An 11,807-nucleotide genomic window follows, 5' to 3' on the forward strand; every position below is an offset into this window, starting at 1 on the left:
TGCTGACAACTGCAAAAATAAAAATGGAAGTATTCTGATGCTTGTAATGATTATTAGTAAAGACATGTAGACAACAATAAAACTTAATTTGCTAAAACCTTAAAATTTCCAATCTATTTCAACTTCATTCATTTATTAGGCCTAAATAAAAAAGCTAATTTTTATTGTTCTATCAACACAGAGACAAAGGTTAGGCATAGTAACGAATTTTGTTGACTCACGTTTTATGTTCCCTCGGAATCGAAAGTACGATTTGGAGCAATTTGTAATGCTGTAATTGTCACAATATTATAAACAACACACATACACCCTGACATTTTAACACAGCACTAATTAATAAAACTATTAACTAGCCCAGCAACAATACACATTGCAGATGATTACAGCTTGTTTCGCGAGTATCTCCACGCCGGCAGGTAGGTAGCAGCATCAGCGTCGTTCGCACGCAAAACTGCTAGCTATCCGGTATTATTATAGTAAAACCTCTTCATTTGACGCTAAGAGGATTTGAATTTCTTATTACGAAACTTGCCGATGTTACTGCCAGTACACCGACACAGTCGTCGACAAGTGTGAAGGACTTGTTTACGTGAATAATTAAATATATTATAATTATGTGACGTAACAAAAGAGATATATTTTGTAATCTTGATAATTGTCTGGAAACCAGCTTTTCAACAATTCAATGAAATAAACGTATAAAATATGTATGTGATTAAGGAGACAAATTCGTGTTCACCTCACAGTGGTCTTCAGGATCTCTCTCCTTTCACAAATGGACTATATTCGAACCACTGCACTGTAAGTTTCCATTTTTCTCTATTTAATGGTATTTTTAAGCGATAAAAACTAAAAAAACTGTGGGATGATGATATTGTTGAGATTGGAGCAATGATGGAATGAGGAAAATAAAGAAAGGAGGAATAATTGGATGAAATTTGACCCACACTTTGTACACCGCAGGTTTGAACTCCGAAAGGGACAGTTATCCTTGACTCATTGCCATATACAGGCAATTATGACATCATTAATTTCGTAAGGGTTATTTGTTTTCTCTATAGCTTTGATCATAATGGGGCACTAATTTTATTATAGTTTAATACATATGCAATAAAATTGAACATAATATTAAGATTATTATATACGTGCAGTCTTAGAAAAAAGTTTGAGCGACCTGGTTCACAAGAGAAGGACTAGTTGAGGTAATAAAATTAGTTTTGTTTCGTTGTATCTCTGATCATGCGCACTGCCTCCTTTCTGGGACTTATAAAATATCTCTGCGACAAAACTTTTCTCTAACACTGTAGACCCTCTGACACAGGAAATGGCCGCTCTCTGCAGCGCGAATCTGTCCAAGTGTCGTTCGGGTTATCGAGCGATTCCCGTCAAATTGAAGCATCGAGGGTGAAATCATCTGCATGTCACGAAACGACATATTTCCTACCAAGCCTTTCTGGCTCAGCGAAAGAGCTCTTTCTTCTTGTTTCAAAGACCGGAGTTCGAATCTCTCTATATAAAAAACACACGTGTAAACACAGCGCACACGATGATTCTGGAGCTGTTCCGAGGAGGGACTTCGTTTCTGAACAGCGACCAATTTCCGTGTCAAAGGGTGTACAACGCCAAAGCTTTCAGAGTTTTTGTTTGCTGGTGGAACGAAGCTCTGTAATGTCACTTAATTGCAAAGACAGTCACGCCTTGTAATGAAATGCATAAAGCATTTTTCTTATTTCTCCAGTTTTTCGTTTCCCAACCTATGATTCGCGAACCTCCAGGGGGTTTCGAGGTTAAGCCTATTATTGTTTCCTTCATTTCTGCGGCATTGTCATAATAATAATAATAATAATAATAATAATAATAATAATAATGATAATAATAATAATGATAATAATAATAATAATATTTTTCTCACCAGCCATGCCTTTCACCAAGCATGGAAGATGAAATCTGGCTTCAGACTTTAGCTTATGTGGCAGACATTTTCTAAAAATTAATAGTTCAAACTTATCTCTCCAGGGGTCAAATATAAACATTTATATTGTGAAAGACCGTATCGAACCATTCATTAAAAAACTTAATATTTGGGGAACCTGTTTCAATAGCATTCAAACCGATTGCTTTGATACCCTTCACGACTTCCTGGTCGAAAATCATCTTTCTTTGGACGAAAATGTCAAGAACATGGTTAAAGAACATTTGAAGGGACTTGAAAAACCTTCAGAGAATATTTTCTTGCTATGCCCAATAAAACAATTGGATTCGTAATCCCTTCGAAGAGTCAACAATTTCAGAATCCACATTAAGCGTAGATGAAAAAGAGCAGCTTCTTGAAATTTCCACTGATTTTCAGTTGCAGAAAAGTTATAAATCTTTGTCATTAATTGGTTTTTGGTTGAGTTTAAAGGAGTTCCCAGTGTTATGGAATAAAGCCATAACGGCTTTATTACCCTTTTCATCCACATATTTGTGCGAAAAGTAGTTTTCTTCATATGCCTATTTAAAAAATAAATAGAGGAACAGACTTTGTGCTGAAAGTGATTTGTGACTTTATTTAACTTCTGTGGCTCCTGACTTCAAAGCTCTGTGCCATGGAAAGCAGGCGCAACCTTCTCACCGAATTCCAAGGAAGAGGTGAGTAATTACAATGAAAACTTGTATTTATTATTACAACTAGGCCTACACGTTGTGTAACTTTTAAGCCGTAACTAGAGTAACTATAGGTTTTAACCGTTAAGAGTTAAGTTAAATTATAGTACATTATACAACGAGCCTACAATGGTAGTAATTAAGACGCGAGTATGTTTGTTTATGAAACGAGCGCAAGCGAGTTTCATAATTTTCACACGATCGTCTTAATTAGCATTATAGGCAAGTTTCATACGACTTTTTATGCTCGACCATATTTCTAACTTGAAATTATTCATAAGTATTCATGGTTGTGTAAGTGAGGAGCGGAACTGACCTGAATTGTGAGATGTGCGCAGACGCGAAAGTATTGATTTTTTCCGAGGCACGAATGTCATTGACCTTGATATAATCTAGAGAATAACATGAACATTATTCTTGATATAACCTGGAAATTGATTTAGAATTGAAAAACGAGATGACAAATTGAATTTATTTGAATATTATTTACAATTAACGCTAATTATTATAGTAACAGAACATAACCTTCTGCGACAGTATTGGATTTCCAGCCTCCGTGACTTTTCGCTAATTATCTTTCGATTGCATATCCGAGAATAATCGATACTTGCGGTTTTATAATGGTACAATGGTGATTTCTCATTGGCTGAACAACTGAATTATAATGAATATGTGTACTTTAATGAGGTGCATTAAAGGGCTACTACCAGGTGTGTAATTGCTACATTTCGGCATGGTCGAGCATAAAGGTTATTAAACCTTTTGCTTAAAATTAAATTTTATGCTTGTCTGCTGTATGTATATCTAAAAGTCAGTGGTTCACCCAACTCAGATCGTTGTGGAAGGGGTTCGCGAGTCGAAGAAGGTTGTGAACCGCTGTTCTAGGGCATCTCAGGATACTTGGAAAATAGTACCTCGACTAAAACCGCTAACATTACTTGTAAGTCTCTTTTTATTTTACGCATCGGAGAAAAGGGATTGTTTTGTGGTTTGACTGCCTTCCATTATCTTGTACTCTCACGATTTTGAATATTCTCTCTTCAGCTGTATACAAGTTTGCCCGTGGGAGCTCTCGAACCAATCAGGAGAGTGCCAGCAATCAGAGAATGTGGGCTTGTCTAATCCCCGCGCCGATCCTGGATTCGGGGAGCACAAAGACTCTTCCGCCGAGAACTCGGAAGAATCCGCTGAATAGAGGAGCGAGCAGCGATTGTTAGGCTCAATCACACGCGCTATCAGCAGGGGACAGACTCGCCACAAGACATCAAAATTGCAGTAGGAATAAGCCAGTTCAACACGACTTGCTGTGTGGCGGAAAGATTGCATTCTGTCTAGTAGTAATAATAGTACTGTTGCTTATTTAATGATGCCTTCAGTTGCAGAGGTTTCAGTGTCGAAATTCAACGTGAACAAGGAATACCCGACGTATTTTCATTCAGACCGCTATTTCTTTTACATGCCGTCTATCTAAGACAAAACATCCCAGCTTTGCTTTCCTCACAAAGGAAACCATGCACAGTATTTCATCCCCCTTAAAAATCCAGAAACTTCGGCCGGTTTTGAACCGGCAAACCTCGGACTCAATGGCTAGCATGGTAACCTGAGACCACCGACGATTGTCTCGTCTTATGTGATGTGCCGTACATAAAGTCTCAGGAGTCTGCGCTGATTGCGAAAAGATAGAGAAAGGAGATATGTCTTACTTAGTCCATGTTGTTATGGCGATGGGGGAGTGGAGCGGTGCCGTCCATCCATCCAGTGGCGGAAGGGACTAGTTGCTACATACTGTAGCGTAAAATAAAATAACAAAATATCTCTCTTCATACTGTGTAGTTCCGTCACTAAGCTTGTCTTTCAAGAAACTGAGTTCCGGCAGCCTGTACAATAACAAGATTTTTGAAAGGAAACCTGAAAATTTACAACCCTCCTATAACCTCCACCCTCATTTGAAGGGACTTGGTTTTATTGCTACTGAGACAAGATAAACCTTACCAGGTATGGCTCTGTGGAACGCTGGTCAGTGTTATTATCGGCTGGGTCACTGGTGAGAGGAAACTGTCTACTGAAGGATGCACTGGAAGGAACGGTGAACGAGAGAAGAGTTCGGGGCAGAAGAAGAAATCAGATGATAGACGTTAAGATATATGGATTATATGCGGAGACTAAGTGGAAGACAGAAGATAGGAAAGATTGGAGAATGCTGGGTTTTGCATAGAAAGACCTCCCCATGGGCAAAACATGTATGTATGTATGTATGTATGTATGTATGTAAATCTGGCGTCGGTACTTGTTCTATGCTCTTTGTAAATAATCCCTCTAATTGTAGCATAAAATACTTCAATCTCCAGTAATTTCGTCCCTATATAATATTATTCTACATTTAATTTGTATTTCGGTAACTAATACTTTCATTGTTTTTAAATTCTACAATAAATTGTCGTGTCTTGATTAATCAGGTAATGTTTTAGTACTTCGATTTTATTGTAAATGTAAGTTTAATATTTATTGTAATTTTAATTTTAATTATATTCTTGATATTGTAGCTGTAATCCCCTTAAAGAGGAGAAAAGAAGGCCTGATGTCCGTATCTCTACCAGATTAAATAATAAATACATAAAGAAGGAAAGAACCAAAGAAATAAAGAAATAAATATAGAAAGAAAAGAAAGAAAGAAAGAAAGAAAGAAAGAGAAATAAAGGAAGACAGAAAGAAATAAAAATGTAAGGAAATAAATAAAGGAGTAAATAAATAAAGAGAGAAAAAAGACCCGGTAACTAAATAAGTAAACCGCCAGCAATGTTCCTTCTTGGTTACGCTACACTCGAATTCGCGACACTGTCTGTTACGTTCGCAACGCCCGCCCACCAACTGCCCAGCGCGCGAAGTGCAAAATGCCCGAGTGAGCACGTCTGATGTAGTGGGATAACTGTGAGTAATAGACATGGTATTAAAACTACTGAGATTCTTCTTGATATGTACCTAACTAACATCTATAAATATAAACATTGACTACAGTCAAATACTCTCCCTCCCTTACAAACAAATGGGCGTCATATAGTGAGTTGGTTAATATTGTAATAGCACTGTTTTGTAACTTTAAAATCTTAGAAATTCCAGAACCATTGTCCCAAATTGTTATAGGTTACCATAAGTCATTACAGAATTAAAAAATTCAAAATAAGCACTTTTAAGATAATTTTTATGTAGGTACCAGAGATCTTAAAATAAAGGCTAATTCACACGGGGATAGTTTACAGGAGTCAAATGCTTGGAGCAAGTCGACTTTCCTTCAACTTTCCCCGTGTGATATGGTCGAGACAGTCAAGTTGTGACATGGCGGTCAAGCAGAATTTGAGTTGACGACCCGTCAACTTTTGTGTCCACTTTCCCGTCACGTGACCAACTTGACTCCCCCACTTCCCTCGTGTGAATGCGAACTTGTAGCAACTTGGCAAGTAGAAAGTTTGTAGTTTTAGGCCTATTGTCGAAGTAAATTAATAATTATTAACAATGAGCGCCCCTAAGTGGAATTCCAACGATATCATAAAGTTTTTGGAAGTGTATGAGAAGTATGAACTTGTATAGAATATACGTGACAAAGAATACCTCAATAAAAACAAGCGGGAATTATTATTCCAGAAACTAGTCAGTGAACTCATGGAACAAGGTTTCGAAAACAACAAGGCGCCAATTAGCTGCACTCATGCTTGAATATATGCTGGTGGCATCTTCAGTTTCACCAAACTAAGAATGCCAGTTCACTATTGATTTTTATTAACTATAACAGAATACAAGAATTCAAACTCCACTACGAATACAACATTCAGCGCGCGCTTTTTTTCAAGCATGGTTTCAAGTTTAATGTCTCCGTGTGATCACAAATATAGCATCAAGTTTAGAGGCTTCAAGCACTTGACTCCTGTAAACTATCCCCGTGTGACTCGAGTTTATCAGATGAATAACAAAGGAATGTCTCTATGCGCCTGCTCTGCACTTTTAGCTAGAATAGAAGTAAGACGTTGAATTTTCTTATTAGTGTTTGATAGCGATTAATGGAAATAACTTGCTGTAATCCTTCTTTGATGTCTACAGTATCTAATAATTGACGTCATATTTTTGTTACTTAATTCAGTTCCACAGGGTCTGTCTGTAATGACTGTTAATGAGGTTAAGCACCGCCGGCTCGACGCCTCGGAGCGTCGCCGTGCCTCTCGTCCCGTCGCAGGGATTCAGCGCGACATTCGAGACGCCGGCCGGGCGCCGTGGAATCCTCGAGTGCAGCTCAGAAGTTCCCGGCGATGCGATACTGCCAAGTCTTTGCAGCGCTTTAGGTAAATCCGAGACTAAAGGCTGTCACGAGGGTCAGCTGAAGACGGCGGAACATGCCGCTGCGAAGGAAGATTTTACCAAGTAATTCGTCTTTTCTATCAACTGGTTCAATTAGTTTCTTTACACGACGGCACTGGGTCTCGCAACTAATTCATGAAAGTGATCACTAGGGCTGGGATTTTGATGAAATTGCATCTTTTTTCTAGTAAGCCAGAAACATAGCTGCTTTAGTATTTATATGTTATGTGATAAACTGAGTGTTTTAAGACATATTTGTTAGGGCATTTTTTTTTGCATTTTTTGCCTGTTTCAACTCATAAGAGCATTTTTTTTTGTTTTATTCGGTCATTTTTTAGGTATTTTCATTTAATTTTGGCCATAAATCCCCATTATAAATATAAAATAATGTTTATTTCCTTTGATATTTTCTCTACATATTTTGTCCATTAATACCCATTGTTTTGTATAACATTTTAATCGTTTTCCTACACACATATTGCCATTTTAACGTACTACACCCCATGTAATGGATCAGTCCAACCATCCCTTCAATATAGACTCCTCTATACCTGCTAGTTCCGGATAAGACCGGTAAAATGATTAGTTAAAATGTACCACTTAGAAAAAATTATGTAAAATTAAATAAACTTAAATGTTGGTACTAGAATTTAATTTAATTACTGAATATTAAGTAGTGCAAAACCTCTTTTCCTACGAAGCCAATTATGTAAGATCAATTTTTAGGGCATTTTTGAAATATTTTTTAGGTCATAAATGCATTGTTTTTAAGATATTTTTTCATGATTTGTAGATCATCAAAATCCTAGCCCTAGTGATTACGTAAGAAGTTGTTTACATGTATGTACGCTGTAGTTTCATGACAACTTTTGTATTTTTCTTCATTTAAACGCTAGAGTAGCAGCAGACATGTTACTGCTGACCTTAAAAAGTGAGAAAAGAAGAAAGAAAGGAGTCTGAACTGGGGCATGAATAAAGAGAAGATCACATTTAGCAATATTACTGAAAGATATAGATGTAGAAGATCCCAAAAGTTATCATAATAATTTAAAAATGACTTTGGAACAGTTCAATTTTTTTTTTTTGCTTATTTTTAAAGTTTGGGTATTGAAATGCCACAAAACACGTTTGCAGTGTATACAAATGAAGAAACTTAATATCTTCACTTCCCCGCTTTATTTTGTAAATCATTCCACAGAATATTAGAACGTGTTTAACCTCAAAATGTCTCGAAACTACGTTTCGTTTCAAGAAAAGGTGGAAGCAGCCAAACGTTTCTAGTGTCACGACTACATGTCACGCATGCGCATTCAAATAAAAACCAGTTGTGAAGCCCAGTGTAGACTAGCCTTCGCATCGACACTAAACACTTTCTACTGTTGGAAATATCGTTAAATTGATCAATTAGTCAATTGTGCTACATTGCAAAAATAAGATGCACTATAATGTCATCCCTTCAATCACAAACTAAAATAACTATAATGTTATAAGAGTAATAGTACCATTAAACTGAAACCAATAAAAATAAATCTATTGAATCAGTTTAAATGATTGTGGTCGCAAGATAAGAAAGCTCTATTGAATCTCAACCGGAAGTGGATAAATAAAATTAATAACTTGAATCTAAACTTTGCCGTATGCAAATGCAGCGCGACTCCAATTCTGTGAATGGCTGGTTGTAAGCGTACCGTGACTTAGTAAACTATGATGATGCCAGTTCAGTTGAGGCACGTCACAGACGGTAAGAGATGTCTGTCAAGCGGACGTCTGCAATAGCCTGCAAGTTACTCGTTGAATTGAAAATGGCGAAGACTTACACATATCGCCAGTAAGTGTAATATTAGTGTTCCCACGGGGTTTATAATGTCGCTGTCTGCTAGGCTAAAATTTTCACTGAAATTCTAAAGACAAGCTGCAGTAATAAATTACTTACCGATATATATCAAGTCGAAAGGGCGACTTCTGAATATACAAATCTGATGTAAAATCCACCAGTCTTTGTGCTGCAGGCACGACTATTATCAGAGCTGTTTGTAACATAATTACTACTTACTCGTATTTTTCTTTAAGAACACAATAAGATTATAAATATGTTAGGGACTCTAAAAACATCTCCTAAAAATATTACATCTCATAAAGTAAAAGTAAAAATAGTTCCATATTGGTGTATGAAGATGTAATTTGTTTAGTATTAAAGGAAATGTTACATTACATAACACAGCGCAGGCTACTTATTGGTGGCACTGTCGTGATTGTGGGTCTCTTCCTGGTGCCCTGCCTCGCTGCGAGCTTAGTGAACAGGTGGGCTCCTTCTGTGACGGACTTCATGCAGAATGGATGGCCAACTGTTATCTGTAGGTATGAAAGACAACCTGCAGTAAGCAAGTGAATGACTGAATGAATAGACGTATGAATGAATGCATAAATGAATGAATAAATATGTTACTAGATGAATGCATAAGGAATATATGAATGACTAAATCAATAATAAAAAGCATAAATAAATAAATAGAATAAAATGATTAAATTTAATAAATAAAATAAATAAATAAAAAATAAATAAAATAAAATGAATAAATTTAATAAATAGAATAAAATAAGTAAAATAAAATGAATAAATTTAATAAATAGAGTATAATAAATAAAATAAATAAATAAAATAAAATGAATAAATTTAATAAATAGAATAAAATAAATAAATAAATAAATAAATAAATAAAATAAAATGAATAAATTTAATAAATAGAATACAATAAATAAAATAAACAAATAAATAAATAAATAAATAAATAAATAAATAAAATGAATAAATTTAATAAATAGAATAAAATAAATAAATGAAATAAATAAGTAAATAAATAAAGAAGTAAATAAATAAATAAGTAAATAAGTAAGTAAATAAGTAAATAAATAAATAAATAATTAAAATGAATAAATTTAATAAATAGAATAAAATAAATAAATGAAATAAATAAATAAATGCATAAATGAATAAATAAATAAAATAAAATGAATAAATTTAATAAATAGAATACAATAAAATAAATAAATAAATAAATAAATAAATAAATAAATAAATAAATAAATAAATAAATAAATAAATAAATAAATAAAAAAAATCAATAAATTTAATAAATAGAATAAAATGAATAAATAGAATAAAATGAATAAATTTAATAAATAGAATAAAATAAATAAATACGTACATAAATAAGTAAACAAACAAGTAACTAAATAAATAGTCTAAGTAAATACATTTTTAGGAAATATTGCGTTTATTTAATCAAATAAAAGTGTATTAATTTTACAATAACTTTATTTTTGTATATATAATTATCTGATAAACTGACCTGTAGATACTGAACATGAACAAAATTCACTCAGCAATTTGAGAAAAATCGCTATACACAGTTGACAAACAGTCCAAACCACGTCCACGATATTAGGAATGCTGAGAAATGTATTTGAGCGAATATCTCCATATCGATGTTTTGCTGGATCGCAATACTTTCTCGAACAAGACATAAAGTAAAGATATGAACACAGTTGTTCCCATGGACTGCACAGTTCACGACATTTAGAGATGCTGCACGTGGGTCTGCCAGAGTCGGGGATGGCTGTTAATGCAGTGCACTACTGCAATTTATAAAATCCACATTGTTTTAGCTGGAGTGTTGAAATTTTTACTGAATATGCATATCAATATCATAATCACACACTGTAAATTTCAATCTTTCCTCATAAACACTTAAAAAAAAATTGAACTTCTTTTGTTTCGCAAATCCAGCTTTCAGGTAAAACTCCCTTTGAAGCAGACTTGAATAACTTCAAGGGAAAAATTGTTCTGGGGCCGGGTATCGATCCCGGAACAATTTTTCCCTTGAAATATTAATTAATTTTGTTTTCTTTAAATTACTTAGTGAAAATCCTATTCCTAAAAAAAAAAATATTTTTTTAAGTATATTTTTTTTCTGAAAGGTAACACTGCATGTTGTGCAATGGAGCGTTAGTTATGCCTTGCACTAAGTTATTCATTTGTAAAAAAATAATTTCTTCAATGTTGAAACAGTAATAAAAATAATACTGCTTTACGTCTAATTGTCTAGCAATAAAACTGTGGTGAATACAGCCAATCAAATGCTCCATTTCACAACAGAGATATTAATGGATAAGTGTGCCATGTTCCATCACTCTAGCTTTAACCACAGAGAAATAAAATGAATACTTGTGGTTGAAAACGTAGGCAATTCATTTTTTGAGATAATTAAATTTAAAGTTTTGGTTACACATAACTCGTACATTAACACAACTTCTACCAAATGACATAAAAGTGTAAAGTTAAAATATTGAGATAAAATTTTCACAAAAATACTCCTAATGAAACCGTACATTTCTAGCGCGAAAATACAAAATTGATGAAATTTGTCAAAATTCGATTATTTTCAGTAGCGCAAGGAAGACGCATTTGAGAAACAGTCGGTCGTCATCTGTTTTGTCATTATTCCGGTGTTACCTTGGAGACACGTGCGAAGAATAGCCGACTTTAGTGATGGAATTGCGAATTTCTTCTAGCGTATAGACACGAAGCACGCCGACTCTGTCCCTGCACTTAGCTCAGAGTGGCATTTGACAAGCCACAAGTTTGGGTAGCAACTTTACTGCTAATTAAAACGATATTAACCGCAACTCACAATGCCAAACCGCGTTTCAAATCTTGCAGGTTAATAATGTTTCTTGTGGTTTCAATATCGCTCGTGTTTAAGTACAAATCAAGTTTATATTAGTTCTGCAACATAACAACTGAGAATCCTTAC

At 34.6% G+C, this 11,807-nt stretch overlaps 1 protein-coding gene across 1 annotated transcript in view; it reads left to right on the plus strand.

Moving 5' to 3' along the window:
• Positions 1-708, plus strand: part of LOC138708716 (uncharacterized) — a 9,409-nt gene extending 8,701 nt beyond the window's left edge. The window contains exon 3 of the mRNA XM_069838823.1: positions 1-708. This exon is cut by the window's left edge and continues 1,194 nt beyond it. The gene's annotated coding sequence lies outside the window, so the exon portion shown is untranslated.
• The last annotated feature ends 11,099 nt before the right edge of the window (positions 709-11,807 follow it).

Source organism: Periplaneta americana, chromosome 11 (genome assembly GCF_040183065.1).
Source record: "Periplaneta americana isolate PAMFEO1 chromosome 11, P.americana_PAMFEO1_priV1, whole genome shotgun sequence".
Lineage (NCBI taxonomy): Eukaryota > Metazoa > Arthropoda > Insecta > Blattodea > Blattidae > Periplaneta > Periplaneta americana.